The 27,815-nt window shown below is 47.3% G+C and overlaps 1 protein-coding gene and 1 pseudogene across 1 annotated transcript in view; both read right to left on the reverse strand.

Annotated features, from left to right (window-relative positions):
- Window positions 1–27,815, reverse strand: part of GMDS (GDP-mannose 4,6-dehydratase) — a 399,795-nt gene that overhangs the window by 122,885 nt on the left and 249,095 nt on the right. The gene's annotated exons all lie outside the window — the stretch shown is intronic.
- Window positions 26,090–26,968, reverse strand: LOC112414099 (40S ribosomal protein SA pseudogene; annotated as a pseudogene).

The following is a 27,815-nucleotide window of genomic DNA, read 5'->3' on the forward strand; positions in this document are numbered from 1 at the left end:
GGGGCCAAGAGGACGGAGACGTCAGAGGCCTTTGGGCAGAGGGGTACGAGGCACTTCTGTACGCACGGCTTTGCGTCATGTGACTGGTACCCTCTGCCACCTCTTCTAGAGGCTGCAGAAAAGAATAAAGCAACTTTTCAGTGCTTCTGTGGGGTTGGATGTTTCCTTCTTTGGGATGTAACCGACCATAGGGCAGCCTAGTTTCCTCCACATTACACGCAAAACAAACCGATTTCATTCTCTGGTCCATCACAGATATGCCTCTCAGATCTGAAAAACAGATCACGGCAACACGCAGATTAAAATGGTGCAACTCTATTTTAAACATCACTGCTCAGAAAACATGCAGAAAGAAAAAGACAGTTTTCCAGAGCAGTTTTTCTATAGACGTAATCTGTGTTACAGCATAAATTGTTTTTCTAATAAAGCATAAACAATGACTTTTTAGTGTAACAAGGCAAGGATAAAAATGTGCCCCAGGAGTACCCCACAGTCCTAAGAAGCTGACCCATTATCTTCCAGCAGAGACTTACGTTAGCAAAGCACGATTAGGAATGTAATTCAAGAAGTCCTTTGGCCATAACAAATCCAGATGCTTTATAGTTGAAAAACAGGATTAGAAACATGTTTTTATTTGTACTCAATAAATCTTCAGCATGAAGTATAAAAGCATAAAAAAGCTGTATATAGATGGATGCTATATATAGATGGTGGTTTAAGAAAAATTCTAACAAGTAGCAAGAAAAATTGTTTGATCCGATGAAAGTCATGGTGCTTTACAGTATACAATTGTAACAGGCTGCATCATTAGGCCTCATTTCCTGGAACGGAGTAATTTAACCATGACCATGGCAACTGAATGCCATGGCGCTATTTGGTAGACCTTTCCTATTTCTGAAGGACAGCACAGAAAAACTGTACTATACTCAGAAACGCTTCATTTGAAGCTTTAACGCTGTGGAGAGCAAACACCTCATTCCGGAGACGTCAATTCCCCAGAGAATGGCAGAATATTACTGCAGGGACAGGGCCTGCGATGGGTCCGGAAGACCAGGCCACGGTGCCCAGTGATGGCTCCAGGGCCCGGGCTCAGGGGATGTACTGTAGACAAGCGTGTGGTCACAGTGTCTCAGGACAGCCCTGTGCGCCGGAGAAGCACACTGTCACCTCAAAGGTCCCCAAAGCTTCTAGCAGCCGCAGTAAAAGCAGAAACAGGTGAAATGAACTTTAATAATTTATTACTTAATCTAATACATCCAAAGTATTATTATCTTGACTTGTAATGTATGTAAACAATTGTTGAGATATTTTACGTTCTGTTTTGTGCTCTTGGAAATCTCGCGTCCAGTTCACATCTACAACCGCCTCGGGTCAGACCAGCCCTGCTCTAGGGGCTCAGCAGCCTCGGGTGGCGGGCGGCCGCAGTCCTGGACGACAAAGTCCAGCACAGAAGAATCCCCTCTCATCCCTGCATTGATTCAGGGACCAAGACCCTTCCACCCCGCGGATCCTTCCATCCCAAGGGGCTCAGAGACCTTTGCTTCCAGTTGGCAGACAGGAAAGCCCGGAAGTGATGGGTCATTCTGCTCTGAAACAGGCTCCAGCCTCCTGGACGCACAGGGCACCCAGAGACGTCGTTTCGGCCCAAGCAGCCGCCTCCGGGCAACAACTCAAGGGAGGACCTCAGATCTGCAGAAAGCTGGCAGGGTCTCCACCCGCATTGTTTTCTCACGGACAAAGCAAACCCCGTGTTCCCAACATTCCAGGACTGACTGGGGTCACCAGAGAGGAGGAGACAAAGCACGCCTTGGTTTGGGGTCAGCGGCCGGGCGTGAGTGGCTGCAAAGCCAGCACCTTCCCTGCTGGCGGGCGGCCACAGGCTCCCAGCCTGATGGCCCTGGACGCGTCCCGAGCCAGGTATGAACCCCAGCTGAGCTCCACGCGGCCGCTGTGTCTGACCTAGGCCTCCGGTGGATGTATGGTCACTCTGGCTGAGTAACACGGGCCCCCAAATCTTAGTGGCCTAAACCCGCCACCTCTTATGCTCGTGAGTTCTCTGGGTCAGCCATGCGGACAGAGCTGCTGTCTGGGGCCTGCACTAGATGACGCCCGGCTGGGGCTGGGCTCTGTGTCCAGGGCAGGTGCTGAGTCGTCCCTGCGAGCACTCAGGCCAACTCAGGCTTCCTCCTCGGCGGACAGCTGGACCCCAGGGACAAGCAGGTCAGCTGGGACCTGTGTTCCATCTCAGCCACTCTGCTCACCGAGCTCTCACGAAGCCCACCTGGCTGGGGAGGGTCTGGGGCAGCAAGCACGGCCATGACCGGCCACCCGGGTGACCTGCTCAGCACTCTGAGCTCCAAAGGGCCGCTGTCTGCTCAAGACCCAGTCACTCCCACCAAGAGGTAACAGCTCCCTTTTGTAAAACACGTTCCTAGAAATAAAGCCCGGAAGGGTGCCGATGAAGGCGGTGAAGGGGCCCAGCAGAGACGGTTCTCAGCCAGGACGCTGAAATATCCGATAAAGAGGGAGATGTTAACACGACAGTGGTCAGGTCAAGGGGTAAATGCACCCAAACGAGCCACAATTTCAGCGTGACGTTACAGTGTGTCCCAGAGGTCGGTCTAAGGATGTTCAAGGTCGCACTCTGTACCCCACACAGGAGGGTATTTTAATAACTCCACAGAGATGGTAAAATAGTGAAGCATGAGTACAGCTCAACTCAGTTCACCAAAGTTCGTTAAATCAGAGCCCTCAATGAGGTTGATAAGTACGACGCAGGAAGAGGGAAGTGGCGGTGCACTTGGCCGAGAAGCGGGGTGAGGAGCAAGCGTGTGGGAAGCGGGGGTCGGCTGGTGGAGCGGGGGCAGGGCTGGGCTCCGGGCCGGACTCTCAAGACAGCAGAGTCCAGAGGCTGAGGCTTCGGGGCAGGAGATGAGCTCGGCACCCCAGGCTCGGGGTCCACGCACCGGGCTTCAGGCCACACAGCGAGCCCAGCCCTCGCTGGCAGGTGGGTGCACGAGGGCCCAGGTGCTGCCCACAGCCTGAGCCCGGGGGCGAGAGCCCTCAGGGCAGTGCCACCCACCCTCCCAGGGGACTGGCTTTTGCTGTGAGTGCAGCGGGTCTGGCGCCTCCCGAACAAGCCAGCTGGAAATGACATGACTGCAGTTAAGGGCATCTGCCTGTAATTTGTGGCATTTTCATCATTCCGAAAATCAGAATTACTTCAGAAAGAAAGAACAAAAGAATGACTACCAATTACTCAAAAAAAAAGAAAGAAAAAGAAGAAAGAAAGAAATTGAGTCAATTGAGTGTCATGTAGGGTGACCAACTACAGACGCCCTGAGATGTCACCAGCTCAGGGACCCACGGCCGTGTGCCCCAGCAAACACAATCCTGCAGTCGCTCAGGACTCTCCAAACTCATTTGCGTCAAAACAAAAGTTTCCCACTTCATAAAATGCAAGGCTGACAGACTCAAGCATTTACGGCATGTTTCTTTGGGTACGCCTTAATCTCCCCCTTGGCTAAGTTGCCATCATATAAATCAGGCCCTTAAGTTATCATTGTTATAGTAGCAATAAAAATAATAATAAAAGTACTGTGAGGTCAGAAAATGTCAAGAACAGTCAGAAAAATGAGAGAGACATAAAACAAAGTACAAAAGACTATAGCTAGAATTCGAAAAACTCAGGTACTGTACCTCCAAGTGTATTCCAGCAGGAGGTGGCTGCCACTGCTGTTTTATTTAATGAGCCTCCACATAAATCCCAGCTGCTAACCATGTGATAAGTCCATCTCTGCAAACAAGGGGCCCCATTCTCCATCCGTGCTCAGGCCTGGCTGCCACTAATGGGAATTTCACTTCCAATAAGGGAAAAAACAGATCTCGAGACGTTCTTTTGGATTTATGGTTTTGTTTTGTTTTTTTAATCTAAACATTAATTGGCTTAACTCTGTCTTGTACAACAAAATTAACATGTAAAGTCTCTAGGCCCGAATATATAAAAAAGGCAGGAGAGGAAGCCCCAGATGACTGAAACACTTTTAATGTGGAGAAGGTAGAAAGATTTTCCTGAGTTCCCAAAGAGAGAACTTCGACTCTAAGGCAGCAATAAAGCATAAGTCAACCTCACAAGTTTGGAATATTCCCTGTAGGACACGCACTTCTGTAGACCTGGTGACTGAGGTTTCGGTGCTGACGTACTGCTGTAAAAGCGGGCTGTGCCCAGGGCCCCTGGGGAGCCCCGCCTGGCCGCGCTCGCCTGTGACCTTGGCGGGTCCTTACACTCTCCCAGGCTCAGCTGCCCAGATGTCAAACTGGAATATTAATGCCCAGAGGTTAGAACGGGCAACAAGAGAAGGCTGGGCCAGCCGGCCCAACACAGGCACAGAGGAACCATGAGTCACGAGGCGGGGACCGGGTGGCCACCAGGGCCATGGTCCGGGGGAGGGGAGGCACACAGGTGCAGCGCGTGTCACTGTGGACACCCCCGGCCCTTCAAGGTCTTCACAACCAAAAAGCAGGGCGGGGGCGGGAGCACAGAAATGGGTTCCTTCCTGGGGCTTTTTTGTGGGTTCCTGAGAGGTGTGGCTCAGTTCATTCACAGACACGGGGTCAGCAGAAACGCCTAGAAAATCTGATGGACACGGTAGGGGAAGAAAGGCCGTTTCTGTCACTCAGCAGCCATGGCGAGGCCGGACAGCAGGGCTGCAGGGGATGGTACCACTTCTTCAGGGAGGGGGAGTCCACAGACCCCTCGTCTCGGGCCATACATCAGGAGTCTGGAAGCCCCACTTGGCTCCAAGCCTCCTGATACAACTCAGCATCTGTATTTTAGGTCAAAACACGTTCAAAAACCGTCTGCTTGATTTAATTCACTGCCAGATCCCTGGATTTTCTTTGCCTCCCTCCCCAGTCTGTCAGTGCAACGTTATGACGTCATCCTGACGCCACCATGACTGCCCTCCCCTCAACACCAGCCACAGTGTGGGATCCCTCGGCTGCTGTAATCCTGACCAACCGGCTACAAATTCAGGGGTTCCCGTGACGCTCTCAGGTTTGATACTTCATTAGGATGACTCACAAAACTCAGGAAAGCACCACAGTATGTGAAGGACACAAACCCGGACCAGGCAGGTGGGGGGACACATCAGGGGCCCCGGGAGGGTTCAAACATGAAGCTTCCATGCCCTCAGGACACAAAAGCCTCCCGCACACGCGTACAGTCACCAACCAGGCATCTCCACTGAGCCTTGGTACCCAGAGTTATGACTAGGGGTCATTACGCACTTGATTAACTGAATTCTTGGCAATGTGGTTGAACTTGATCTCTAGCCCCCTCCTCCCTAGAGGCCAGGATGTGGGCTGCCCTTGTGTGGCTCAGAGCTCCAGCTCTCTAACCCGGCGGGTGGCCGGCCCCATCCTACTAGCTAGTAGCCCACCACGAATAACCAAAATGCCCCTGCACTTAGGAAATTCCAAGGGTTTAGAGCCTCGGTTCCAGCAGTGAGGGACAAAGGGCAGCCAAATTCTCTATTACACAAGAGTCAAATGTAACCGGATAACAAAATGCCCTTAATACAACTTGCTGTCGGTTACACAGCTAAACTGTGCTTGCATTTAAGAGTGGCATATAATCTCACTCCCGTTTAAATAATAACACACTTTACATTTATTAGCTCCTACAATTAAAATGATTTTTGATTCACTCTGATATCTTTTATTATTTTTCCCCTTCTTGTGTCCATAAAGATACATTTTTTTGTCCCTAAATACATGACATTGCATTTACTGCTGCTGAAGTTCTTACTGTTTTTCATGAAATGTCCCCCCCTCACTCTTTCCATGAACAACCTTACCAATCCTATTACTTGTTGACAAATCCAGACATAAACTGCATCACTACAGCACGACAGCTCAGGAATAATCTCTCAGGGCTTAGGGGATGTCAGACAAGCCCCTTCGTCAAGAAGATGGACCATCAATTCGTAGTAACAGTAAGAGCCCACACTCACGGTGTGCTCAGTGTGTCAGGCGCAGCCTGGCAACAACCCAATGGGGTGGAGACTCCGGTTTTCTCTGTTGCACAAACGCGGGAATCGAGATTTAGAGAGATTCCGTGACTGGTCCAAACTCATGAGCAAAGAGGTGGAAGTGGGTTTTCAACTCAGCTGTTTGACACAAGCACCCAACTGTTAACTGCCATTGACTTATTCACCTGCTTTAATGGGGACGAGGCAAATTATCCATGAAATTTCCAAATTTTTCAAAATATCAAGGTTTTCAGTAGTTCTAGTTAGAACTGAAATTAGATTTGAGTTTTCTTCTATATCTGAATATAACCAGGAACACGTACATGGTTTTAAACAAATGTCAATTCGCTGGCAACCGTCCTGATGCTTGGGGATTAAGCGTGAGGAAGGCTGTTTGCTCACACCCGCTGGCTCCCTCACCTCTAGTGGTTGCTGAATAGCGTCCCCAAAGACGTCCACGCCCCGATCCCCTAACCTGTGAGCATGCGACCTGACACAGCTCACGTGATGCAGATGTGCATAACGGTCCTGAGGAGGGGAGGCTGTGCTGGTTACCTGGGCAACCAGTGTGAGCGCGAGGTCCTCATAAGGGAAGCAGCGGGATCAGAGAAGGCACAGGATGCAGTGATGTGAGGTGACGTGGCAAAGGGGCACAAGGAATGCGGGGGCCTCCAGGAGCTGGAAAGGCAGGGCACGGCGCCTCCCAGAGCCCCCAGGAGGAACACTGCTCGGCGGGCTCCTTGATTTTAGCCTGTGAGACCCGTCCAGACGCTTGACCTGAACTATCAGGTAAGTTTGTGTTTGTCTTAGCCTGCTTGGGCTGCCACAACAAAATAACGCAGACTCGGTGTTAAAACAACAGACAGTGATTTTCGTACAGGTCTAGAGGCTAGAAGTCTGAGGTCAGGGCGTGTTCAGCTCCTGGCCTGCAGACAGCTACCTTCTCACTTCTTATACTAACCCCATCATGAGGGGACCACCTCATGACCTTCTCTAAATCCCATTACCTCCCAAAGGCGCCACCTCTAAATGTCACTTCGCTGGCTGGGGGGGTGGGTCACAGCCCCGTCCAGAGCAGTGCCGTTCTGGGCCCTGAAGTCTGGTAATTTTTATCCACAGCTGCAAGAAACTAATATACTTCTTTCCCTGATAAATGATACGAACATCTTACTATACTAACTACAGTTAATGATACTGTATTGTCTACTTGAAAGCTGTTAAGAGAGATCTTAAAAATTCTCATCACAAGACAAAAACTGGAACTATGTGTCCTGACGGTTGCTAACTAGACTTAGTGTAAAATCGTTCTGCAATACATGCAAATATCGCATCAATACGTTGCATACCTGAAACGAATGCAATGGTGCGTCGATTATGTCGCAATTCAAAACAGACAACGAAGTCTTGCTTCCTGCTTCTAGAATGCAGGGTGCAGTGGCATCGTTAGTAAAGATGAAAACTGAACCTGCTTTGACTTTAATGCTGTGTACGCCATATAATCAAATTATATTTCTTTTAAAATTAGTTTTTAAACTAACCAAAATATTACATGTAGATAATATAAGAAATTAAAAAGTGCTAAAAGACTTATAATAAAAAAACAGTGCCCTTGCTCCCTGCTCCTCCCAACTTGTCAGGCTCTGGGGCCCTTTTCAACACTTGTAACCATTTGGTAAATGATGTGTTTTATGCTTTTATCGCCTGATGAATCCATTTTAGGCCTTAACTACTGCCTAGTATAGCAACAGGGGATGTTTAGTACATTTACACACTTGTTTACCCTAATTTCCATCTATAATTACTTCTCAATTTTTGGTTAAATCTATATTCATAGTAGCCATTACTAATTTCTAAATGAATTTTTCACTTCTGAATCAACTAGTGGATGATGATTTCAGTTTCTTAACAATCCCTTCCCTCCCTCTACCAGACTTAACAACTGCTGGGGTTTTTCATTTGATTCGTTTTGCTTATATATCTGAGTTCTCTCACACCCTTCAACTCTCTGTAAAAATGTAATTCTCCACACCCTCAAACCTGTCAGAGTACTTACTGGTGCCTTTTCATTTTCCTCCTGGAGACGCACCTCCTGAAACCTCCACCTTCAATCACTGACTGTTTGCTCTCGACCTTCCTCTGCCGTCACCCTGAGAATGTCCTTCTCCTCTCTTTGTGTTGCATCCCCTACCTCCTGAATCTTATGCCTTCCTCTTTCTTGGTTTACCCCCTTGTTTTGGTGGAGAATGTTCTCCAGTAGCTTTCTCAGGGCAGCACGTGGAAGATAATTTCTTTTAAAATGATGCATGTTTGAAAATGTCTATAATATTTTGTACAGGTTTAGAATTCCAGATTAAAAATCATTCCCAAAATTTAGAAGGCATTGCTCCCTTGGCTTCTCATTTCTGTGCTGGAACGTAATTCAATGGCACATTTACTCCTGCTTTTACTCTGGATCATTTGTAAGAAACCTGTTTGTACTCCTAGGAATTTTAGGATCTTCTCTTTAATCCCAATGTTGAAATTTCACAGTAATGGTCTTTGGTGTGGGTCTTTGTTCATTCACTGAGCTGGACACTCATAAAGCCTTTGCAATCTCAAGATTCATACGCTTCAGTTCTGGGAACTTTTCTTCAAATAGTCCTTTGATAATTTCCCTCTACTCCCATAATGAAATTCTTATTAGAGGGTTGCACTTCTCAGTGCCTTCTCTAGTTCTCATATATTTCATCTTCTTGTGGCTCCAGGGCTAAGTTCTTGATCCCCTTTCTCTGTCTACACTTACCCACCAACAGTGATCTTTTCCAGACTCAACAGATGACTTCCTAAGGTTTCCTCGGGGCGGGCGGGGCACATTTTCCTGGGTCATTTTAAATTCCCTGACGTCCCATGTTCAATGGTAGTCTCAGACCCCATGATAACGTGACTATGTCTTTGGGATGCACTTCTCTACTCTAGAACAGTTTCAGGAATTTATGAGGCTGTCCTAGGTGTATAGATATGGGTTAAGGAGAGCCTAAGAGTTCCAGCTGCCTTCAGAACAGTTACAAGAAATTCAGATACACAGAAATTACCATGCTCCTTTAAAGTAGGTCTGAATCAGCATGGGAAATTATGAACGACCTCTTTCCAGAAGTTCATGAAATGAAAACTTGATGTATGCCCTTAAGACGTCCCAGAACTTGGAGTCTGCTCTTGTGTTAACAAGTGAACGTGGGCAGGTCCAGGAGACCTGCCTGCTCCTGAACCAACCCAGGTGAAGGCTGTGGATGCCTCACATGCACAGGTGACAGACGGAGAATAGCGTGAAGGCAGCTCATCTTACTTTAAAATGCCAAAGGGAGTTCCAAGACCCCTGGGGGATAGTTACCATCCTCTCCCTTCCTGCTCTGCAGCTACACGGTCACCTGGAACTCTGGGTCTCTCACTCGGCTTAGTGCTCCTAAATGCACACAAACTCTCTGTCTCAAGTCTCAGCGCTTCTCCCAGATCCTCCAGACTTAAAAGAACAGAAAATGTGACAGTTCAGGGCCACAGATGAAGAAATGTCTGTACCCAGCAAGAGGTATAACATGCTCGGGTCTGGCAGGACGAGGGATCCCCAAGGACAGCAGGAAGTGAAATGATGGAAAGTGCTTGACTGCTTATGTGGGAGTGACTTTGTTTTAAATGGACAGGAGGTGGAAATGGACCCTTCGAAATAAAGGGTGGGGAAGTGAACGGTTATCCCAGGTGGACATGTTTTAATGGGAAGGAAAATGAAAGAAAACAACAAAACCAACAAAATACGGCATTTAGATCTTTATGAGAAATTTATCGACACCTCTTGAAGTGAATTTACAAAGCCACTTTTTCAATACCATAACCAACACCTAGTGAGTTCTTTCTTCTTTTACGATAAACCCATGGAGATTCCCACAGTTCAATAATTACATTCCAAATCCTTTTTCTTCATATTTATTTCAACTCTACTTCGAACATTTCTCCACCGAAGATATTCCCTAAAATATCAGCTCACTGAGACAAAACTTGGGAAAGTGCAACACCGTGTAAACCGCTGAGGTCGTGCGAACACTGGGGGGAACAGACACCCAGCTATCGCAAAACTCACGGAGACGGAATCGTGGTGTTTTGTGGAGGCACGCTGTGCGACGTGAGCGCTCGCAGTTTGCTGGCTGAAAGCCTGGGGGCAGCTGTGGTGCCGAGGGCAGCAGCAGGGGCAGCTGGGAGCACGGCAGCCCCAGCAGAGTGTGGCCTCGGCCTGACCTCAGAAAGAGCAGGGTCGATACGCTGTCTGAAGAGGATGGAGTGAGTGATACCGCCTTCCAAAGCCTATCACCTCTGAATACGAAGAGTGGTGCCCAGATCACTTTATAGATTGATCAAAAGCTACATGCGTGTAGTGAAAGGACCCTCGTATGGGTAGATACTGGACATACCTGTCATTCTTACCCCAAGGACATAAAATTCATTTGGAACCTCTGAAAAGGAGATAGACGTGTCCTATTCCAGACTAAATGTAGTCAGATGTTAATAACATCCTAAATGTTCTAAATGAATGCATTTTTACATGCTGCCGAAGACTCCGAGGTAGTGACTTCTTTGTTTTTGAGGGAACTCTCAGTTACACCGAAAACCCATGGGGCATCAAAGTTACACAAATGCACACAGTGTTGGTCTCACTGCTTTCACGACTGTGTGGAATCTAACCTTCCAAATGGCCCAATCTCTTTTTTCTGTATTTATCTTTTAAATCAGCTATTAGAAAGAGGATCTATATTTCCTCACTGGAGAACAATTAAAAACTGCAGAAAACTTTCAGCCTTAAAAATAATAACCATGAAGTAACAAATGGGAAAATGACTAGGAACCAAGCCTTGAATTGAAATAAAAGTTGAAGATGATTACACGTAGACGTGAAGTCCACGTGGAATCCTTCAAGAACAGAATGAGCCTTGCAATACAAGGACCCTGTAAATAGCTGTTCATCCACGTTAACAGTCACTCACATTGTATAACACCCAATTGAAACAGCTCTCTGCTCTAAAGATATGTAGGACACATTTGCAATGTGACCCTAAAGAAACACTCAGATGAGTGTTGATAATTCATCATAAGTACATCACGTGCATTTATGGTGGCCAGTGAAGCCAGGACAGGAGGAAGCCAGGGCCCGGCCAGGTCCCTTCTTTCCACCGGAAGTTAGCAGGAGGTCTACAGGCGAAGAGAAAGTGTAACCAGTGCTGTGACCTCAGGTGGGAGGTGTTCTTCCAGTGCAAGCACAGGGTGTGTGTACACGTCTCCTAGAGAGGGCTCGGCAGCCGTGCATGGTGGGCCCCTGCCACGTGGGGGCAGGAAGTCCACCCAGCCTCAAAACTTCTCCCTGAGGCTTACAGAGAACTGGGGTCCCTGGTCATTTTATCTCAAGTATAACATCTGTTATTTTTCATTAAGATGGTGCCCCAAAAAAGAGGACGAAAAAATGAGGCTGGTCCAGGTTAGAAACTATACTTTTTTTTTTTTATCATGTGTATTTTGAATCACTTGGGGTGCTTTAAAAAATACAAATTCTCAAGCCTGACTTCTACAGATTGCAATTAGGTAAGCTGGTGAGGGGCCTGGGAGCTTCTAATTTTATGAAGCTCCCTGAGTGCCCTTAACGATCAAGCCATGTTTAGGATTTCAGATGTGATGCTATTTTGGAAGGTTTCCTTGGGATACTAACTTCTCAAATCATAACATTCAAATTTCATGTAAATCTAGAATACTGAACTATGTGTATTTGCTCTTTCAGCAACATAAAAATCCACTGATCTGCATCCTCATTTCAATTAAAAATAACAAACATAAAATATTAATTTGCTGCATTTTCCATCCAAACACGTACTTTGTTTTAATAGCAAAAAACTCGAGGAAGCAGAGAATAAGGCTTTCCCTTCCTTGGCACTGACTAAAACTCTCATTCCTCAAACCACAGTGATTTTCACTCATTTGATATGTTTGTAGGGGTCCTTTTCCCATTCACTAATAAGAAGTCGGGGAAATATTATTTCACTTTCGATGAGAAATGTTTACTCAAAAGGCTCAAGAAAGCAGGAAGAATGGTGTCACTATACCCACATGAAATGGTCACTAACTCGTGATTCTGCTGTGATAAAGGAGATTTTAAATCTTAGAGCTGGAGGACAAAAGGACAGGTGGACCTGGTAAAAAGAATCCTCTCACATCTCACTTCAGTTTAGGTAATGGATGTCGTAATAGACTTGTTTCTATCTATGCGACTTTCTATCAGATTATTTTGCGATGTTCTGATTTGGGTGATGATGCAAAGCAGGCTGGCAAGTACCTGTCAGCGCCATCACCACCACCGTCATCATCAGAGTTGCCAACATCTAAACATATTCACAGTCTGGAGAACTGTAGGTACACTGTGTTTAATCCCCCCGCTGGAGTCCTATGAGGTAAGTACTATCACGACGTTCACTTCACAACTGGAGATACTGAAGCACAAAGGAGCTGAGACGGTCCCGGGAAGTGGCAGAGCCAGGATCTGAACCCAGGGGTCTGGCTCCCGACATTAAGATACGCTGTCTGAAGAGGATGGAGTGAGTGATACCGCCTTCCAAAGCCTATCACCTCTGAATACGAAGAGTGGTGCCCAGATCACTTTATAGATTGATCAAAAGCTACATGCGTGTAGTGAAAGGACCCTCGTATGTGTAGATACTGGACATACCTGTCATTCTTACCCCAAGGACATAAAATTCATTTGGAACCTCTGAAAAGGAGATAGACGTGTCCTATTCCAGACTAAATGTAGTCAGATGTTAATAACATCCTAAATGTTCTAAATGAATGCATTTTTACATGCTGCCGAAGACTCCGAGGTAGTGACTTCTTTGTTTTTGAGGGAACTCAGTTACACCGAAAACCCATGGGGCATCAAAGTTACACAAATGCACACAGTGTTGTGCTGATGCCCTGACACCACGTGTGCAGCATGGACACGGCTCCCACGGACCACAAGGAGAGCTGTGCCCCAAGCCTCCGTGTGATGAGGACAGGCTTGGTCGCGTGTCAGACCCCTGCTCTTTGATGACAGGCAGGGCACCCTAGCTTTGTTCCAACTCTGTTTCTGACTCATTGCGTGGTATTAACGCTATGACTGTCACAGAGTTACTTTCTGGTTTTACACACATTCAGCAGTACTCCTTTTACAAAGAAGTCAAAGGACATGAGGTTTTCACACTTCCCCAGTTTTGGTTTCAATCCATTTGTACCAGCTTCAGAAGAACACTCATCGTATAATTCTAGAAATTTCAACTGTGGCTGCATACGGAAGGGGCCAATCATGCCCAAATTCTGATTTGAGTTTACTTCTGATTATACAGCCATCAGGCACACACACACACACACACGCACGCGCCTTAAGAGAAAATTTTTAAGGTTTTAGAAGCTATTATTGAAAAATGCAACCCCACACCACTGTGTTATCATTTTCAAATAAGTGACTGTAACGGGCAACTCTGAAAGAAACCAGATTTTTAAGGATGTATTAAGCCAACTTTCCTGTACTCAGTTCTTCTCAGGAAAGAGCAGAACCTGTAGAACCACTGGGCCTTGCGCAAGCCCATGTGGGAGATTCTGGAACAACGCCGGCTTTCTGGAAGCTGATCTGTGCGGGAGGAACGGGGCTGGGGGAGCGCGAGTCTCCTGATCAGAAGGGCTCCAGGCTCCCCCCGCAGCCAAGCAGCCCTCCTGGCGGGGTACGTGTCTGGGAGCCGTCCAAGCGCCGGTCCCCGAGATGCCAGACAGAGCCAGCACTCTGAGCCCCAGCGTCCGCCTTGCCATCAGGTCCCCTTTCTGGTCGGGCCCTGCACGGCTTAGAGAGTAAGAGCTGGCCCTGCTGACACCCACAACGGGGTGTGAGCTGCAGGCCGCGACACAGACCTGCTGGCTCGAAGACAGGCTCCTGGCTCGTGGGAAGCAGCCTCGGGAATCCAGCGAGGCAGCAGCTGGACGTAAACAGCTCAGAAAGCCCCGATCTGACTTCTGTCCCATGGATGGTGTGCTGGACCTAGTGAGCACTTCCCAAGCCAGTAAAGACGCATTTCAATCACCACTGCTTATTTTTATTTTTTTCTTTGCAGTATGTGGGCCCCTCACTGTTGTGGCCTCTCCCGCTGCGGAGCACAGGCTCCGGACGCGCAGGCTCAGCGGCCATGGCTCATGGGCCCAGCCGCTCCACGGCGTGTGGGATCCTCCCGGACCAGGGCACGAACCCGTGTCCCCTGCATCGGAAGGCGGACTCTCAACCACTGCACCACCAGGGAAGCCCCCCACTGCTTATTTTTAAATATGAACTTTCAAAACCTTTACTCCCAACAATTCCTAGGGCATTGTTTAGTTCAAAGATGAGCAAGGGAAGGAACCTGGAGCCAGAGGATGAGGGAGAGGGGGAGGGGAGGGGAGGAGAGGAGGGAAAAGGAGGGGGAGATGGAGTGGGAAACAGGGAGTGGGGAGGGAGGGGTACCCCTCACCGGGTCCAGGCCCAGAGCCTCCTGGCAGGAGAGTCAAGTAGCTTCCTTCTTGCCCTCAATGATCAGATAATAAAACAGAGGTTCCCTTTCAAGTGCCGAGTTTCCCAGGATTTAATCCCCAGTGATGACAGTGTGTGGCCCTGTTGCTCGGGTCAGACTGCACGTGCTGACCAGACCCTGGGCTCCAGCCGGGCAGCGTCCTCACCCAGGATGGGCCTTGACGCGTGACTCCAAGGTGCTTACACTAAGCTCCTTCCCTCCAGTTTTCATTTTCAAATCTGAGAACTCTGATGGGTGTATTTTTAAACAGGAAAACAATAATCAACATATACCCTTATTTTAAGTCTGAAGGTCTTCATTATTGTCCAAGGAGGCGAAGGAAGGCAGGAAAAGAAGACCCTGGCTCTCCTTCCTTCCTTGGTCACGTTCTAGAGCAGAGAGGTGTCACGGAGCCTCACATGGAGAGGAAAAGAACGCAAAGGGGGTCAAGAGAAGTGGGGGCGCGGGAGACTGGAAAAGGCAAGTCTCGAATCTGTGTGTGTGCGCTTCACTTGATGCTGCTCGTGTCATCTGAAACGGCTGACTTCAGCGGGACACCCACTGAACTAGACAGACCGTCTGGGGGCCCCTCCTGAACAGAGGAGACAGCTCACACCCCTGCTGCACACACCTCCCACATGCTTACGTCAGAGGAAGAATGATTTAACGAACTCTCCAAGGGTTAAAGCTAGTAGGTCATTCACACCTTGGTGTCCCTTTTTCTTTAATAATTAAAATCACTACTATTCAGAGCTTGTCTTTGGGAAGGAGAGCAGGAGGTGGGGACGCATCACCTGCTCAGGGCCAGCCTTGGCCTCTCCCTGTGGCCGCCTGCCTGCCCTCCACCCACCCTGACCGGGCTGCTGGACGACGCCCACATGGGGCCGCCGTCTGAAAACCATTCATGCTGAACACACCAGGTTTTCAAAGTAAAGAAGGTCCAGCTCACGTATATGTGGCACAGGGGGCTAAAAAGGCTTCAGATTCCCAGAGCCCTGCGTGTGAATCCCAGCAGCTCCACACACCAGGTGTACGGATGCTGGCGGTGAATTTCTCACAGGCGCTAAGCTTCTGTGCACTCATCTGTAAAAGTGGATGATAACACAGCCCATCTCGGGAGGGCCACTGTGAGGCTTCGAGTAGGCGACACCACTATGGGCGGGCTGGTGCGCTGACAGGCCTGCTAACACCCACCTCATCACAGTACCGCCCGGCAGGCACCAGCCCCAGGACACACGGCTGCAGCGAGGCATGCACTTCTGCACCTGAATGCACAGGGGCGGCTTGAGCCTCCGAGGACAGTCACCAGAAGATGTGGAAGCACCAGAGCAAACCTCCGGGTAGAACTTCTGCAGGACAGAGCTCTGGAATTCCTGAAAGGGGCTGTCCAGTTCAGGGCCGTGGGTGCCACAGATCGTGGCCACGGGCAGCCACCTCATCCTTGCTCGGAGGCCAGTCCACTTCCAGGCACTCTTTGGGACACTCAACCCTGAACCTGGGACCCAGCAATCAGCACAGCCTGCCTGAGGCCAGAGTTCTCTGTATAATACCCCCATTCTTGGAGACCACGTTGGAATGACCTTTCAGGAAGGGAGAAATATACTTTCTGGGAGGAAGCTAAGCCCAGTGGCCTTGATGGGGGACGCAGGTATGCATTTCTAGTCTGCTGCTTCGAGTTTGAAAAATGCAAGCCATGCTATTTATACGTACAAGAATGTTCCCTTGTTGGAGAACACTACATTCCTGGATTACTGCTGTTCAAGCCGCCAGCCCTGGTAGCTATTCAGTAGATAAGTAATTAGTAACAGTTTTGTTGGACCACGAATATCAGAGATTCATTCCCTTTGAATAGAACCTTAATACAGCAGTAAAGGTTTATAGCTACATAAAGCTGTCCAGCTGGAGTGGAAGCAACCCGCAACATTTTCCATGCGAACCCACACCCATGATGTATTTATTCCCCACCCCACCTTGCTCCCGTGGCAGAGGCACGGAGAACGGAACAGATGTTTGCACGAGGATTTTCCCAGGCTCAATTCAAGAAGCTGAACCAGTGCGCCCACCGAGCGGATGGGGCGGTCCACTCTCCCCCAGAACGACGGTTTAGGGACCCAGGGAGCCTCAGAGAGACCTTTAAAGTTGGGATGCTACCCGTCTGCGACACTAACACTGACCGTCACCAGCTTTCAAGAAGGGACAGGGCAGAGCGATCATATTTTTAACTCGTTGACGTTTTCAGTGTGTTTATATATATCTCGGAGAAAATACCTCACCCGAGGACGCTACCCATCCCCACAAATAAACGACACTGGATGCTATCGGGCTGAAACAGGCACTGACCTTAAAGAGCAATGTCGCAGTCACTGCTAGTAACAAACTTTGAATTTGGATATTTAAGCAAACTCTGTTAAACAAAGACCCATATTCGCTTAAATAGAAAAACAGACGCAGTAGCACATGAGGAAAGTGAAAACAAAAATGCCGCAACCGTTTCAGCTGACTACTGCAACGTAAAACAAAATCTACTCCCTAAGATATTTTAACAAAGTAGCACAAGTCCTCACTGAGGATTTGCAGTATACGTATGCTGAGATCATCTTAGTGTACATACACATGCCAGTCTCCAGTCAGCCTGGGGGCCTTGTATACAGTCGGCGCTCAATCCCTGTGGCTCGACTTGAACTGGAGGATGAGACAGAATTCTGTGAGATTAAAAAGAAGAAACAAGGTTTCTACAAAGCCAGCATTTTCTAAAATAGGCATATCTCAAACTAATAGGCAGGAAGCGTATTTAAAAAAATGTTTTTGCTTTAGGTCTGAAAGATTTTCCTTTCCAACTATAAAACAGCTGAAATCCTGTATCCTCAGCCCAACGTAATTTCACGCCTAATTTATGGAAATGGAAAACCAAAGGACTCTGGGAGGGTGAGGACAGGCGGGAGGGACGGATGGTGTGACATGAGCGGGAGGGCAGGGGGTGGGCTGGGGACGACCCTTGCAGGGGCAGGCACAGTGAGGGTCCGGCAGAAACACATGTTAGGAGGGGAACGGGGGCTCGGCTGAATGAACTCACTGTTACCCTTTTCCCCTCCCGTAAGTCTTCTTTTCCCCGATACTGTCTGAATTTGAAACATCTAATTTAATCCGCAGAGGGCCAGTGTTCCTTTTATTTCCTGTCTGTGCTGAAGCAGTCGCCTGTTTCAATTACGACTTTCCCCGCTCCTCTGTCTTCCGTGCTCCAGCTGGCTCAAGTGCACTTCCTTGGAAGGTAAAATGCACTAACTGTGCTGATCACAGACTGATAGCCTGAGAGCCACAATATTTAATAGCTGCACTGATAAGCAGGTTTAAAAAAATCCATTTTTGAGCCTCAACAAAAGGATATTATGTAGATGTATGTTCAATTACGATCCAGTTAAATTCTTGTTCCCATTAGGTGGAACTTCACGCTGGCAGCCGACGTAATTCAGTGTTAAAGCAAATGTCACCAGCGCTGTAGGCTTGAGAAATGCTCCCTCCTGCCTCTCCGTTAGTGCTGCTGACTTGGGACCAGCTCGTGCAATTACTTCAGAGAACAGCACTGTGGGACTGATACGCCTTCTTGCAAAACCTCGGCTGGCTAAAAATAGGACTGTTTTGTAGTCGAGATGGCAAAAAAACATCTCTGGGCCGTAAACACCACTCAATGTATTTCTTCTCTGCCTTATGAAACCACATTTTTTTCCCTTCTTTTTTCCGTCCCTCCTTACTCACAGTGGAGTTTAATTACAGTTTAATCTCTTTCAGGGAGCAGTCCTGGGGCCCTTACTGTTCAACCACAGTATCAAGGCCACAGCTACCATTATGGCAGAAGGCAGAGGCTCCCCTTAGAAAACCCCCGATTCCCCCACCCCCCGAATACATACATACATACGTACATACATAAATACGTAAATAAACACACAGTGACTTTATTACCGACTCCCACTGCACATTTTTATGAGGCCCTAGAGATGCCAGCCCAATAATTAAAGAAATACCTGAGAGGCCCAGATCAACACTCACCCTGTTCAACTCTGCTGGGTCAATAAATCTGAAGGAAAACTTTTAAGTTAACAAGACTGTTTGGGCCTCCAGTTGCCGAAGTGTTGGGTTACACTGAGGGGAAATGAGAGGGGGGAGAGAGGGGGCGAGGTTCTCGGGAGAGAGCCAGCTCTGCACCCCGAGGTGCAGGCAACGCGGTGGGAACTCCACTGTAAGGCCAGGGTGCACACGGTAGGACTTGAATTTTGCTGCTTGAAGCTCACAGGTGTCTGATTTGGCGTGCATATCTTGAGAGAGTTGCTGCAATGCCAGGGCTCCCAGAAAAGAAAAGGATACTGACTTGACCGTTCACCAGGAGAACAAAGCCGATGACAAGATAAAGCCAGGACGCAAGGGTGAGATGGAAAGGTCACCAGTACCTGGTTTCCTTTACTGTCTTCGTTCTGTAACTGCTTTATGGCCAGTGGACTAATCGGCTCATTGTCTCTGAGGAAGCAGGAACAATAAGAGCCTTTTATTCAGCTCACGGAGCAAAGCTGGCTACCTGGAGGGTTCGCTTTCGCGCATGAACGTGGCTCTAATGGAAGCCTTTCCAACCTCACGTCCTTCTCTCCAGTCTTTTAAATCGCACCCAGCGGGGCCACGGAGTCCTCTGGGGCTGCACCCAGACCCCCTCAACCATCCCAGAGGCTGGTCCCCAAAACAGCAACCGTGCCTCGGCCACCTACATTACTGGGGCCATTCTGCTTTCCTCTCTGTTACTTCAGGGATTTGGGGTAAAAAGCGCTGCTTTGTGCTAACCCTGCCACTGAGTCAGAACTTCAGGGCCAGCTGGTCCCCTCAGCTGATCACACCACCCTGAGTCACTAGCTCCCCCACTACCAGAGGACAGATATATCTCTTATTTATCATGAATTGTATACACTTTCACTGGAAATTACAGAAGGTCAAAATGTGCTAAAGTAAAACACAAAGCCAATAAACAGAAAGTTCTAAAAACTTACTAGAGATTCGCTTCTAAGCCTTATCAATGCACATTTTTACATGACAGTAATGTGTTTATTCTATTTCGTGCTTCCCCCAGGCTCTTTACTGTCATACGCTCACTTCCATTGGCAGCTGAAATGCATGGCTCTTGATATTTTCTAGGCTAAGGTCATCTCTGCAAATTCAAAGGCAGAGAACTCCAGGACCTCAGTGGAATATTTTTCCAAGTGCTTCAACAAAATTAAAACTTTTGTTTGAGGAAAAAAAAAAAAAATGGTCGCCAAGTATCCTGTAGCCAACCTTCTAAAGAAGTTGAGTGGCTTTCTATTTCAAAGAGAAATTAAAACAGACATCTTACTGTCTGTATTAGAGTATCAACTTTCCGCCTTTTTTATCTTATTTTAGGAACTGATGGGTCCCTTTCCTGTCACATAGAACTTATAGCTCCATCTTTACATTCTTAGATTTCCATAAGGTAGCTTATTGGTTTAGCCCTTTAAGATGGCTCAATGTCATGCTGTTTGATTTTATGAAGTACTGATATAGGAAGTGGTCTGAAATGTATGCTTTATCTTTCTTTTTTCTGTCATGTTCAATATGCACTTAAGTATTCTAAGATATACTGTTTGTTTTCTAAGTAGGGGGAGCATGTATTATTAAACATATGTTCCTGTGTATTGAAAGGGTACACATCCATGCCATTTTGTAAGGCTGTATGGTGGTGTGCTGTATGGCTCTGATGCAGCCCATAAGCATTCCAGAGCCGCAGTTCTCAAAGTGTGATCCGGGGTCCCTGGAGGTCCCTGCCTGAGACCCTGTAATTCGGTCTCCAGGGCAAAATTATTTTCTAATAACACGAGGATGTTGTGTCTTTGCCATTATCCTTCTCTCGTGAGTGTGCAGGGGTCCTCCAGAGGCCACCTGAGCTGTGACACTGCAAGACTGTCAGAGCAGATTAGAGAATCCAACTGTCTTCTACTCACCCAGACATTAATGAGATTTTTTTCAAACGTGAAGTAATGCTACTCTTCTTACTAATATTTTGTTTTTAAAAACAGTTATTCTTCATAAAATATTTCTACCATGTTATTTTTTTAAAGAATTAATAAATCTCTCTTAAATATCACTGTTTTATTTTATAATATGGTAAATATTGGTAGATGCAAGCCACAGAAGCAAAAGTAGCTTGAGATCCTCAATAATTTTTAAGAGGGTGTTAAGGGGAGGGGATAGGGCTCTGAGATGAAAACGGTTCGCAGAACTCTGGTCCAGGGCACTCAGGCAGCTTCCAGTTTGGGGCTCCTCTACCGCACGGTTTCAGTTTATATGAAAATGTGGGTATTTGTAATTGTGATCTGTGTGTGAAAATGCATCTAGATAACCAACTTTGTTCCAAGTCCAAATTAGCCCCTTACTTTGGAAGAAGCATACAGCCGTTCAGACATCAGCCTTAGAGCCTGGAGGAGTTATCCCCACTAGTAAAACAGGCCTTAGTATCTGCTCATTTGGGCTACTTAAAGTATTGAATACCACACTAACAGTTCTTGTAAATTGAGATCTTAGCTTTGGATTCAAGAAGCAGATTCTTCTGGATCAGGGCTTATATTGTCAAAGCAATTCAAGTCATTACAAGTCTCTGAATTGGACACGGGTGCCCCATCCATTGTCAAAGGAAACTGTGCGGGCACCACGGCTGTCAGAGACCCTGGTCTGTGGGCCCATCTGTAACTTAAATAGGGCTGTGGAAACACCTTTTCAACTTGATCCATTTTGGATTTTGGTACAAAAGCCTTCTGTTATTACAGCCATTAGTATGTGTCAGTGACATATAATGGATTTGAATTTGCCCAGGTTAGAATTTAGGATTCTTCCATTTCAAAACAGGAAAAAGGCTCTTGATATTTTCACACACTAATACCTATAATCGAAACCTAAGGTTTTATTTAAGCAACAGTTATCTTTCAAAAATAGGAGCATAACAGGTAACACTCAAATTCACAGATCAGCTCATGTTTCCCTCAGAGTTGAAAGCCACAGTTCACTCGACGTATCTGTCATTGTGCCGCCATCAGGCCTCTTCAAGTGCTGACATGTCCAGTCCTAATGACAAATGTCATCTGCATACATGGTCTCCATTTAGACCCGAGAATCTCAATATTGGGGGGTGGGGGCAGAGGTAGTCTGTGTGCTTTGGAAAAGCACGTTCAGCATTTTAGCTGTGTGGTTTTTGTTTTTTTTTTTAGTTATAATATTTATTTTTATAATTTAAAGAACAGATTAGAGAAAGTGAGATTTATTGACAGGGATCTTGTGCTTACAGTGACAGATTTTTACTCTCTTATAAAATCCCTTCCTTGCTTCAACCTAAACTGAAGGGTAGAACCATGGACTGTAAACCCCACAAGAACAGGAACATGTGTGTGTTTCATGCTGTTTGGGCAAGTGACCGTAATGTGAACCCAGTTAAAATTCACTGGAATAATTATGGATGAAAGAATGAATTTCAAAAACTGAAATATTGTTCTAATTTTTAACAAAGATACCAAAACAATTCAATGGGGGAAAAGGAAGGTGTTTTCAATAAAGCTCTAAAACAACTGGATATCGCACAGAAAAGAATGAATCTCCACCCCTACCTCACACCATACACAAAAGTAGTTGTAGGTGGATCACAGATCTTGAGATAAAAGCTGACACTACAAAGCTCCCTGAAGAAACATGACCACAGAGACGAGCAGATTCTGGAGGAAGACACAGTAACACTAACCTTGAAGGGAAAATGATAAACCAAACTTGACGACGATCAAAGACTGCACATCAGAGGAAACCACAAAGAAAGTGAAAAGGCAACCAGAGACCAGGAGAAAATACTCCCATTGCACACGGCTGACGGAGGACTTGATTCTACACAATATAAAGAACTCCGACAAATTAACGCAGGAAAGCCAGGAGCCCGAGAATTTTCAGACTGAGCGCACCACCATTTGTCCAGGGAAGCAGAGTCAGAGCAGCCAGCAGGGAGGAAGCCTGGGCTCATCCAAGCAGCCCTGCTACCTGGCCCCCCACAGGAGTGGTGCACAGTTGGTAAAGGAAATGGCAAGAGGCTTCCAGTTTAACCAGGGAGGCAGAAAAGTGAGTGGGAAATTATAACGAAGCGCGAGACGGCGCAGTGAGAACCTCGAGGGGGCGTGGCTGAGCACAAGGGCAGCCCTCAAGGTCACATACCTGGTTTCATCTCCTTCCAGTCTTATTTGCATTAGTGCCCCTTCCACATACACACTTGGGTCTCACTTGCCCATCTCTGTTCTATGCAGAGATACACAGCAACGACCACGGCGAGGTTCTAGTTAGTTCTGTGTAGAATGGACAGGTAGGTGTAACGCCCAGAACTTACTTTCAAATGGAAGGAACGTTCTTGGAATTTTCTTGTTGATCAGTATTTGGAGTTTGGCTTTTGAAACAACTTCTTGAGAGTGTTTCATGCTCTTAAGTAGTAACTGAGCTTCTCTAGCTCTGGAATTTGTCAGACATACACATATAACAATTGCATCAAAGGAAGCACATTTCCAGCTTAGAAAGAAAACAACAAAAAGTAAGTCCTGCCTGATGTAGCAATTCTGAAAAAGATCCGTTTCCTCTGTTGAGAATTTCAAGATCACCTTTTCCTCCAAACATATTAAAAGGTGAGGACGGTTGGAATTAAACCGAAGTCAACATTACAAAATACTACCGATATAAATGGAGATTTGAAAAAAAAGAAATCCTAAGCTCTCACTGACACCACTTGCACTAGCATATGCTGTGCGTGTGTGTGTGTGTGTGTGTGTGTGTGTGTGTGTGTCTGTGTCTGTGTGTGTGGTGTGCATGCATATACAGACCTACCTACCTCTGTGTCCACTTCTGTATCTCTCCCTCGGATATACGTAATTAAGTTGAAGGTCCTTGTCTTTTTCTTTTTCAAAGATGATTTTACATCAGTTATTTTCCATGAACACATCTGGTGTTTCTTTAAAGCCTGAATTTACTAATGAAAGAAGGATTTGTGCTTTTTCCACATAAATCCATTTTATTTTCTCCAGGCTCTTCCTTTTCTACTCAAAGCTGATGACTTCTTAAACCAAAATGGTTGGTCAGAATCCAATCAAGAATATAAAGGCAACTGAATAAATAAAACCATGAAGTAAGTGTAAAATATTAGTGTCCAGACATCCAAGATGTATGCAGCTACTATGAAACTTCCACAGCTGTACCGGCCTGGAGCCCATGTGGTCCCCCAGATTTAAGATTTAACAGGACCCATTACCAGTAAGAGTTTTATTTGCTTAATAAATTACATTCTAAAGCACAATAGCCTAGGTTCATAGCTGTAAAATTGCCAAATATTGTCAATGACCACTCTCTGGTCATAAATAACAAAATAATCTATGACTCATTGGATTTTTGATTCCCAGGGCAATTCTTTCTCACCATTACTCAAAAATGTAAAAAAGTGCCTCTACGTGGCATTTTATGGAGGTTATAAATTACTCGGAGGAGACGACACAGGACAGATTTGTTGGCCAAGTAACAGGAACCAGCCAACCAAGTGTGTAAATTAAAGAGCCAGTGACAAAGAAGAGGGCTAGTGAAAGAATTCTGCAATCTAGGAATAGATGAGGACTAACTACGAAAAGAGAGGAGGGGGTGGAAGGAAAGTGACGCACAAACCACTCCCGGAGCATTTACACGACTGCTAGGGGCGAGGAATGAAAATGGCCGGACCGTGGCCTCAAAGAACAAAGCTCAGTTACCCTTGAAATACAGTTTATGTTCACAGTCTTAGGGTGGACACGGAGATCTAACAGGTGCCACAGAGATAAACCTGGGATGGTTATTTTTTTTTAACTAATATCAATTTTCAAACTGATTCAGTTGATTAATAGTTCTTCCATTTATTCAAAGAACAGATACTGAGCAGGTGCTGTCTGCCCACCCTGAGGCCAGGGGCTGGGGCGCGGACAGCAATCAGGCACAGCTCTGCCGTCCTGGAGGCTGGGATGCGGGGCGGCCCTGGCCTGGGATGGTACAGTCTGAAGGCTCCTAAGCTAACCCAGCCGGGGTGGGAAGGCCAGCTCAGGGGCGGCTGTGCTCGGAGGACCGGTGAGAGGACACCGGGGAGGCAGAATGGAGACAGCTTTCGGGCAGATGGACCAGAGTAAATAAAGGCGGCCTGGAGAGCCTGGTCTGTCCCGGGAACAGACAGGGAGATGAGGGGGAGGGAAGGGGGGCCATCGCAGGGGTCTCCTCTGCCCAAGGGGGTGAGGACAAGGTCACACCGGCTTTGGGAAGGTTACTCGCCTTCAGCGCCGTGGCTCAGGGCATCAGGACGCTGATGACCAAAGTCAAGCGTGTTTCAACAGAACCATCTTGGAAACTAAAAGTTTATCTTGGTTGCAGTTAATTATGAAAACTAGAACAGACTTGGCTGTCTTCTTTTTACACGCACTGAACACGTGAGAGCCCGGTGCTCTTCCTGGGAATCGGCGGTGGCGGCCGCAGCAGGGTGACTCGGGCGGCGCTGAGATGGGCTGCCCTGTACCGGGCTCACCGGCCCCTCCTTTCTGCGTGGGGCTCTTTCTCCTCGTTCTCAGGACAACCGGCAATGGCTTAGGACGGTTCTGACAACGGGAAGTAGAATCTTGTTGATTAGTTTGTCCCACGCAACGAGGACAGAGTCTAAAAGCTTCTTTTAGTCTCTTATGACTTAGAGGGACTGCTGTGCTGGGTAAATTCTCAGGCCCACCGAGGCTGAAATGATGAAATAATCCTTTAAAAACTTTCACCTTGTCCGTGGAAATACATCCTGTTTCATAGGAGTCAACCAAGAACAGAGTCCTGAGGTTTTTCTGGGATTCAGTATGCAGCTACGAAGTTTGAACTGCTCTGAACAGACATTTGGACCAACAAGTGATGCAAGTTTACTAGCAGCTAAGTTTCATTCATCTTTACGTCCCCGACAACTCCCACTGGTATTCTGCACTTGGTAGGTGATTAAATACATCTTGCATAAATGAAAGAAATGCGTGCAGCTTTTAATTATCAGTAGACTATTACATTTTACTATATCTTCAACATATAAAATTTTATATGTATGATCACTACCAGTATTTTGATTGTACACAATTTTTTTTAAACTAGAGACCTCCATAATGCTTTGGGGGACTTAAAAGGCAAAGGAGGTATCTTGCCTCTTGCATGGGAACATCCACAGGCATGACCTCTGTGCCTTGTTGAAGGGTGCAATGCTGCCCATCCCCCATCGCCCGTGGACAGCAGGAACTCCACCTGTGATAACAGTGACTGCTGGTTTGTAGTCCCACTTTGCTCTCCACCGTTCTCCGAATAAGCTGGATGGTCCGTTTTCTTTCTTCTTTTGGAAACTGTTCAGTTCCGTCCACCTATTTCCATTTTAAGAGTTTGCAGAAGAACAGTTTAAGACCGCGCAGTGGCTGTTCCTACCGCTCAGCGGCCTGAGCAGTGGCAGCTGCAGACCAGTCTTCAGTGGCAGGCCGAGCACTGCAGTCTTCAGCGGGGAACCGCTGAACAGGCACGGGGGCACCTGCACACCTTCGGACCAGTCCGCCACCTCCGGTTGAGCAGCAGGGAGCTCAGGAGGTGGGGCGGTCCATTCACCCTGAAATTCCTCCTTGGCCACAGCCTTCTCAGCTGCTGCCTGCTCGTCCTTTTCAATCTCTTCAGGGTCTCTGCAGAAGTAGAGGTCAGGCATGACCTCCCGGGGTGTTCCCGGGAGATGGTGCCACGCATGCGCAGAACTTCCCGGGCAAAGCATCCACCACATCAGACCCCCTGAGTGAGCTCCCCTGTTGTTGCATGGGATGGCAATGTCCACATATCACAGAGGAGAGAGTGTGTCACACAGAGCCACGGCAGGCAGGTTAGCATAAGAGGCCTCTGTGAGAGGCAGGTGGGCAGCCCAGGGCTCAGTAGCCACTGGAAGACTTGGCTCCTGGAAGGCGGCCTGGATCTGGTTAGTGAAGGTCCCAGGAGTGAAGCGGCCGGAGACAGAAGTGGCTCCAGTGACAGCAGCAAACTTCAGCCCAGCTTGCTGGCCAGTGTTCCTGGAGGATACGACACTGATATCAGCTGGGTTTTCAATGGCAACAATGGCACGAGCTGCCAACAGAAGCTTCTCCCAGGTCTCTTCAGATTTATGATGTAGATGCCATCACTTTTGTAGATGTGCCGTTCCATCTGCAAGTCAAGGCTGGTGCCAACTAAGTGGGTTCTTGCTGCAAGGAATCTGAGGACATCATCCTCCTTCATTTGCAGGACATCAAGGGCTCCGGACATTGTGAGAGCTTCCCTTTAAGTTACGGTGGGAATCCAGAACAACGCCGTATGGACCCCTGCCTGACTGGTGAGGAAAGAAGCTTGATGGTCCTTTAAAGCAAGGACTATGTTCACATAATCCTCTTTCAACACCTAACACGCATCCACTGAAATTAAGTACCTAATTTTAAAATGCTCTGCGTCCATAATTTTAGAATTAGAAGCTCATTCATCTTATTCATCTAACTAATGTTTACCGAGCACCTACTATTCTCCTGGTACAGCGCTGGATATATAAAAATAACGACACCTTCTTACTGTCACGGAAATCACAGTCGAGGAGAAGAGAATTAGGGTTAAGATATGGGAAATGATAAAATACAGCTCTATACACAATGCCACAGAAGCACAGTGGAGGGAGGAGCTGTTCTGAACGGGATGAAAGCTGGGCTGGAGCAACGCTTACAGAGGTCAGATCTCAGATGAGGACCTAGGAGGATGCAGGGAGCTCACAGCCCAAGAGAGGCTGTGTAGCCTGGGCCAGGAGATGGGAAGAGCAGGGTCACAGGCCTGGCCGCGCAGGGTGGGCTGCGGGATGCCTGTCTCTCCCGGCCACTCATGTGAAGAGCTCATGAAAGGGAGGCTGAAGGCAGCAAACGGGGACCAGGTGAATCTTACTGAGGACTTTAGACTTTCGGTAGCTCAGGTTGTGTTGAGAGACGCAGAGAGAACCAGAGGTTCCCAGTGGAGCAGCTGTAGAATCTTCCAAGAAATTCAGGAGGATGTGAGGGAGGCAAAGAAGAAAGAGAAGGGAAGGGGGAGAGGGAAAGGAGGATGAGGAGTGAGGGGAGGACACAGAGGGGAAGGA

Source organism: Neophocaena asiaeorientalis, unplaced genomic scaffold, assembly GCF_003031525.2.
Source record: "Neophocaena asiaeorientalis asiaeorientalis breed wild unplaced genomic scaffold, Neophocaena_asiaeorientalis_V1.1 scaffold8, whole genome shotgun sequence".
NCBI lineage: Eukaryota > Metazoa > Chordata > Mammalia > Artiodactyla > Phocoenidae > Neophocaena > Neophocaena asiaeorientalis.